The sequence below is a fragment of the Mustela lutreola genome, chromosome 1 (assembly GCF_030435805.1).
Source record: "Mustela lutreola isolate mMusLut2 chromosome 1, mMusLut2.pri, whole genome shotgun sequence".
Classification (NCBI taxonomy): domain Eukaryota; kingdom Metazoa; phylum Chordata; class Mammalia; order Carnivora; family Mustelidae; genus Mustela; species Mustela lutreola.
This window is the reverse complement of record NC_081290.1, coordinates 289,940,804-289,948,497: the sequence shown is the minus strand read 5'-3', so window position 1 is coordinate 289,948,497 and position 7,694 is coordinate 289,940,804.

The following is a 7,694-nucleotide window of genomic DNA, read 5'->3' as shown; positions in this document are numbered from 1 at the left end:
GCCTGTTCCACTCCGCGTCACGGCCCCCAGCTCCATCCATGTTGTACCAAGAATCTCCTGCTTTGCTAAGGCTGAGTAATATTTCTGTGTCTTATTTTAAAGACAGTGCAACCCTTTCTGTCTCTGGCTATGTTGCCAGACCTCTTGATAGGCCAGATGCCCACCAGGAAGGTCTGAGTCACAGGCTTCCTGGGAAAGGAGCCTCCTCTCGGGATCCCTGAGGGCAAGGGGAAGGCTTTCCCCAGGAACCCCAAAGGTGAAGGCACGGAGGGCTTGGTCTAGTTTCTATGGGAGACGGAGCCGTGGAAGGGCCGTGCTGGGCAAGGAGGCATCGGAAATGGGGCTGAGAGATGGGGCAGAAGTCGCCTCTGTCCCCAGCCCACCAGCCTCAGTTAGGACTATCTTGGGCACATGGAACAGGGCAGGAGTCTTCACCACCCAGCGAAGCAGCGGAGCGGGGCTCGGAGCTGGCCTGGGGTCGTGGTGCCACCCTGGGGGCCAGCTCCTTCTCCCCCTTGGTGAGTAGTCTCCGTCCACACGTGCTCACTGTTGCTGGACCCGCAGGCCTTGTGGCCACATCTGTGCAGGACAGAGAGGCCAAGAGCAGAAGGCTGTGCTCACCCCGTCCGTCCTCTTCAGCAGGAGCACGGTGGGCTCTCCTGAGCTCAGCCAGCAGGGTTCCTCTTCTCTGTCATTGACCAAGACCGTGCCCCATGGTCACCTTCTGGGAAATCAAGCCTTATAGGAAGGCACTTAGCGACCCCGCAGCAAGTGGGGCTCCGTCAGGAAGAAGGAAGGGCAGAATGGGTCTTGAGTCAGCAGCTGGCAGGGCCCCCACATCCTGCTCCATTCAGGACCCCTGCAGGCCCCGGGGGCTGGGGGTTGTGTTGGAAGGAGAGCTGAGAGCCGTGGTTGAAGGTGTGGTGATGTGGGGGTTCGCCTCTGGAGAGGAGAGAGCGGCCGGCCCTCAGGGAAGCGTGCGGATATGGATGTCGGTGTGCTGGGCGCTGGAGGGAGGGGAGGGTGAGGAAGTGGGCCGGCAAGGGAGCTGTTCGGGGCTGCGACCAGGAGAGCAGGGGAGGCAAGGAAAGAGGGCAAGAGGGGATTTTTAGCCCCTGCCCTGAGCATGGAACTTTGGGCACAGGGAGGGCTCCCCAAGGAGCTTCTTCTAGGGAGACGTTGCTCTGTGAGGGGATGACTCCTGTGCTGCCCCTCTGGGAAGCTGAAGCACAGAACAGTGTTTTCCGAGGCCTCCAGGGCTGAAGGGGGGGCTTGTTTCTGGAGTGTGTGTGAGCCCTGAGTCATGAGGCTGCTGAGATTAACGTCACGGCTCTTAGGCGGTTCTCGGAAAAGTAGCCCTAACCAGCTGCTGGATCCAGATGCGCGTCACCAGCCCCGGAGGCCCCGGAGCGCACTCCAGGTCGAGGGGACTAGCGGGTTGGAATCATAATTTTTTGGGAGAACGGACTTAGGACAGAGTATCTTTTGATGTGGGATTTATGCCTGGCGCACTGCCCAAACTCCCCAGTGCTCAGTGTGGCCAAGGGAGTGAGCGGAAGCGACATGCGCACGTCCTGGTCTTGCCCTTGGTAGGAGGGAACGTGCCCGCTGCCTCACTTTTCCCACAGGCGAGTGGTGACATGGTCACTCTGGGCCACTGTGGAGGGGGCAGCCCCAGAAACCCTGCATTGCCACCCGCTGCTCAGGCCCCATTCTTCCTGTCTCATTTAGGGCACTGTCGGGGTCCAGCCCCCGGAGCCCAGACAGAGCCAAGCCCACCCGCACTGGGTATGCTTCCCAAACCAAGGCTGCTTAGAAGATCCGTCAGGAGGTCAAAAACTGGAATTAATATTTCTGAAATATCTTTATGAGGCGCTTCTGGGCGGCTCAGTCATTTTAAGCATCTGCTTTCGGCTCGGGTCATGATCTCAGGGTCCTGGGATCGAGTCCCCCATGGGGCTCTCTGCTCAATAGGGAGCCTCTTCTCCCTCTGCCCCTCCCCCTACTCACAGTCTCTCTCTCTCTCTCTCACCCACTCTCTCTCAAATAAAAAAATTAAAAAATAAACAAAATATTTTTTAAAAACCATCTTTAGTGAGATGTAATTTATATACCATAAAATTCACCCACTTAAAGGGCGTGATCCACGGGCCCCAAGAACTCTCATTCATAGACATGTACAACTGTCACCACAATCAGTTCCAGAATGTTCCATCACTCCAAAAAGAGCCCCTTGCCCATCAGCAGTCGCGCCCATTCTCCCCCAGCCCCTGGCCACCTCTCATCTCCCTTTTTCTCTGTGGCTTTGCCCGTTCTGGACGTTTCGTATGAGTAGATTCAGACAGTACTTGTCATTCTGGGTCTGACTTCCTTCACTGAGCACAGCGTGCTCCAGGCTCCTCCACGGTGTACCCTGTGTCGGGACTCCACCCCTGTTCGGGGCCGGGCCGTCCATGCCGTGATGGGCCGCACTTGGTGCATCCACTCTCCAGCCAACGTTGTGTCGCTCGCATCTCTTGGCTACCGTAAAGCTTATGCACGTTCGTGTGGAAGTTTTGTGTGGATGTTGTTTGCAATTCCCTTGGGAAGATACCTCGGAGGTATTTGGCCAGGTTCTGTGGTAACACCATGTTTAACATTTTGCGGAGCTGACGAGATTTTTCCAAAATGGCTGCACCAATTTCCAACCCCGCCAGCAACGTTCTCCCAACGCTTGTTACCGTCCACGCTTCTGCTTATAACCCCCATCACATGCGAAGTGGTATCACATTATGGTTTTTCTAAACAGACTTTATTTGTTAGAGTACTTTTAGAGTTATAGAAAAATTTGGCAGAAAGTATAGATAATTTTTATACACATATATATTCATATATATATCTACAATATACACGTAATAAGTGTCCCCTTATCAGTAACACTACCTGACGGTGTGGCACATTTGTTACAACTGATGACTGATACATTATTATTAACTAAAGCCCACGGTTTACATCAGGGCTCTTTCTTGGCTGTACGTTCTCGGGGTTTGGACAAATGCATGACATCCTGGGTCTACCACAGTAGTGTCACATAGAGTAGTGTCACTGCCGTAAACATTCCCTGAGCTCCACCATCCACCCGCCCTTCCCCCAGCCCGGCAACCACTGATAATCTTACTGTCTCCAGAGTTTTGCCTTTTCCAGAATGTAACAGAGTTGGAGTCACATAATGCAGAGCATTTTCAGACTGACTTCTTCCCTAACAATATGCACTGAGGGTTCCTCCACGTCTTTTCATGGCTTCCTAGCTCGTTTCTTTTTATCACTGATTAATGCTCCATTGTGTGGAGTCTCAAGGTTTGCGCACCCATTAACACATGGAAGAACATCTACTTCCAAGTATGGCGATCGTGAGTAAAGCTGTCGTAAACATCTGTGTGTAGGTGTTGTGCGTACATAAGCTTTCATCTCATTTAGGGGCGCCTGGGTGGCTCAGTGGGTTAAGCCTCTGCCTTCGGCTCAGGTCATGATCTCAGGGATCGAGCCCTGCATCGGGCACTCTGCTCCTCGGGGAGCCTGCTTCCTCCTCTCTCTCTGCCTGCCTCCCTGCCTACTTGTGATCTCTGTCAAGTGAATAAATAAAAAAATCTTTAAAAAAAAAAAGCTTTCAACTCGTTTAAAATCCTTTAAATTAAAATTTAAATATCGAGAAGCATGATTGCTGGTTGTACAGTAGGAGTTTGTAAGAAACCACTCAGCTGTCTCCCCAAGAGGCTGCGTGGCTTTGCGGCGGGTGAGAGCTCCTGTTGCTGGCATTTGCTGGGCTCTGGGTCGTAGTCACTGCATTGGGCGGGCGGTGCTGCACCGTTGCTAAAAGCTGCGTCTTCCTGAAGACGTGGGATGCCCGGCATCTTTGCTTCCGCTCAGCAGCCATCTGAATACTGTCTCTGGTGAAGCATCCAATTCTTTTGACCACTTTTTAAGCAGGTGGTCATCTTACTTGGGAGTCTTGACAGTTCTTTGTATGGTCTGGATAACATTCCTTTATCAGATAAGACTTTTGCAAATATTTTCTCCCAGCCTGCGGCTTGTCTTTTCATTCCCTTTACAATGTCTTTTGCAGAACAGAAATTTTTAACCTTAATGAGGTCAAATGTGTCCATTTTCTCTTTCATGGACCATGCCTGTGGAGATGTATCTAAAACGCCATTGCCAAACCCAAGATCACCTAGATTTCTTCCTATGTTCTCTTCTTAAAACATTACTGTTTTCCATTTAATATTTGCATCTATGTTCCATTTTTAGTTAGTTTCTGTGAAAGGTTAAAGTCTGTGCCGAGATTTTTTTCTTTCTCGTAGACACCCAGTTGTTCCTGTACCATTTGTTGAACAAAACAACCCTTTCTAGGCAAAATACATGAAGGAGATTAAGAGGTAATTAGAAAATAAACTGCACCCAAGGATGTAAAGTGCAGCACAATAGTGCCGCGTAGCTTTGCGTGGTGACAGATGGTAACTGGACTTACTGGAGTGAGCATTTGTGTGTAAATGCTGAGTCACTGTTGTAGATCTGAAACTAACATAATATTGCATGTCAATTACACACCAATAAAATTAAGTAAATATAAACTTTTTAACCAGAAAAAAAAAAAGACTACCCTTTCTCCATTGAGTTGTTTGTCCTTCTTTGTCAGTGATAAATTGACTATTTTGTGGGTCTATATACGGGCTCTCTATTCTACTCACTGATCTGTTTCTCTAGCCTGTGGCCAACAGCACAGGGCCCTGACCAGTGCAGCTTTATGGTGCGTCTTGAAGCACTTGCTCTAATGCCCTGTTGTGTGAGCTTTTCCGGGTCTTTGCGTTCTCTATATAAACTTCACAGTAAATTTGCCAATGTCACAAAATAACTCGCTGGGATTTTAATTAGGATTATACTGAATCTATAGATCAATCTGGAGAACATTGACAGCTTAATAATATTGACTCTTCCCATCCATAAACATGGAATGTTTTTCCATTGATTCATATTTTTTAAATCTTTCACCAGAGCTTTGTAGTTTCCTTCGTACAGGTCTTGTACATATTTTGTTAAACTTATACCCGAGTATTTTACCAGTTTTGGTGCTAATGTAAATGAAGCTCTGTTTGATTTGAGATTCCAGCTGTTCCTTGCTCGTACACAGGAAAGCCGGCAATCTTGTACACGGACCTTGCATCCTGCAACCTCACAATAACTGCTTACTAGTTCCAGGAGTTTTTTTATTCTTTGGAATTTTCTACACAGACAATCATGTCATGTATGGGGGGGGGAGTAAATTTCTTCCTTCCCAATCTGTAGACCCTTACTGTGTTTTCTGGTCTTGTTGCATAGGCTAAGACTCCCATTGTTGATTAGAAGTGGTGAAAGGGAGTTTCCTTGTCTCATTTCCGTCCTAGAAGGAAAGCTTCAAGTTTCTCACCATTAAGTATGATGTTACTGGAGGGTTTCTAGCCAATCTCTTTTATTAACTGAGGAAGCTCCCCTCTATTCCTAGTTGGCAGAGAGTTTTTCTCACAAATGGGTGTTGGGTGTTGTCAGATCTCTTCTGCGTCTATGGATGCAATGATTGATTTTTCTTCCTTAGCCTCTTGATGTGATAGATTACATTAATTGGATTTTGAAAATTAGACCAGCCTTGCATACCTGAGATAAATCTCACCTTGTTGCAGTATATAATTAATTTTATGCACGTTGGGTTCAATTTGCTAATGTTCAGTTGAATATTTCTGCATCTATGTCCATGAGAGATATTGTCCAATTTATTTTTGGTAAAGTCTTGGTGTTAAGATAATGCTGGCTTCATAATATGAGTTAGGACGTGTTTCCTCTGCTTCTCTCTTCTGGAAGAGAGAGTAGAGCTGTTATTTCTTTTTTAGAATTCACCAGTGAATACATCTGTGCCTAGTACTTTCTATTCTGGAATATATTAATTTGCGATTTGATTTTTTTTAATATTTTTATTTATTTATTTGGCAGACAGAGATCACAAGTAGGCAGAGAGGCAGGCAGAGAGAGAAGAAGGGAAGCAGGCTTCTCGCCAAGCAGAGAGCCTGATGCCAGGCTCGATCCTAGGATCCTGAGATCATGACCTGAGCCGAAGGCAGAGGCTTTAACTCACTGAGCCACCCAGGCGCCCCTGATTTTTTTAGTAAATACAGACATACTCATAATATCTACTTCTCCTTATGCAAGTTTTGATATAGTGTGTCTTTCAAGGAATTGATCTACTTTATCTAAAATGTCAGATTTGTGAGCATAAAGTTCTTCCTTTATTATCCTTTTACACATGGGATCTATGATGATGGCCCCTTTTTCATTCTGATATTAATAATTTGTAAATTTGTAACTTGTCTGGTTTTTTTTTAAGGGTTATTTATTCATTTGAGAGAGAGAGGGAGAAAGAGCACCGGCAGGAGGTAGAGAGAGAGAGGGACAGAGAATCTTAAGCAGAATCCCCACTGAGGGCAGAGCCCAATGTGGGGCTCGATCCCATGACCCTGAGATCATGACCAGAGGTGAAACCAAGAGTTGCACATTTAACCAACTGTGCCACCCAGGTGCCCCTTATCTCTTTATTTCCTGGCGAGTCTTGCTAGAAGCTTATGAATTTTATTGATCTTTTCAAAGAATTAGCTTTTCATTCTTTGATTTTTTTTCTATTAACTTCCTGCTTTCAGTTTCATTGATTTCTGACATAATTTTTATTATTCCCTTTTTTATGCTTACTTTGGATCTAATTTTCCTTTTTCCGCCTATTTTCTCAGGGTAGCGGCTTATATTACTGATTTTAGAGCACTTTTCTTTTGTAATAGAAATGCATGGGATGCTATAATTTTCCTCTAAGCAGTGATTTAGATGAATCTTGCAAATTTTGATAAGTTATTTTTTCATTTTTATTTTATAATTTATATTTATATTATATCATGTGTTATTTGGAAATGTGTGGTCTAATCTCCAAATATTTGGGGATTTTCTAGATATTTTTCTGTTGTTGAATGCTGGTTTAATTGCACTGTGATCTCAACAGACATTGTATGACTTCTATTCTTTTCCATTTGTTAGGGTGTGTTTTATGGCCCAGAATGTGGTCTCTCTTGGTGAATTTTTTATGAGCTTGAAAAGAACGTGTGTTCTGTGGGGTTGAAGTAGTGGATGACTATCCATGATGTTCAGTTGGTTGATGGTGTTGAGTTCAGCGGTGTCCTTAATGAGCTCCTCCTGCCTGCTGGATCTGTTCATTTCTAAGAGGGGGTATTGACGTTTCCAAATATAAAAATGGATTCATCTATTTCTCCTTAAAATTCTATCAGTTTCTTCCTTAGGTCTCTGGCACTGTTGTTAGGTACAGACACATCAAGGATTGATACATCTACTTGGAGAATTAGCCCTTTTGTCCTTACGTACGCCCTCTTTATCTCTGATGATTTTCCTTGCCCTAAAATCTGCATTATCTGAAGTTAGTTACTCCAGCTCTTTTCTCTGTTTTGGTAAGATATGATTAACATACATATAAACTGTGTAAGTTTGAGATATACAGCATAATGATTTGACTTACATATACTGTGACATAAGGCCCAGATAAGTTTAGTTAATATCCATCATCTCAAATAGATACCAAAAGAAAAAGGAAAGAAAAGGGTCCTTCTTTTTCTCTGTGATAAGAACTCTCAGGA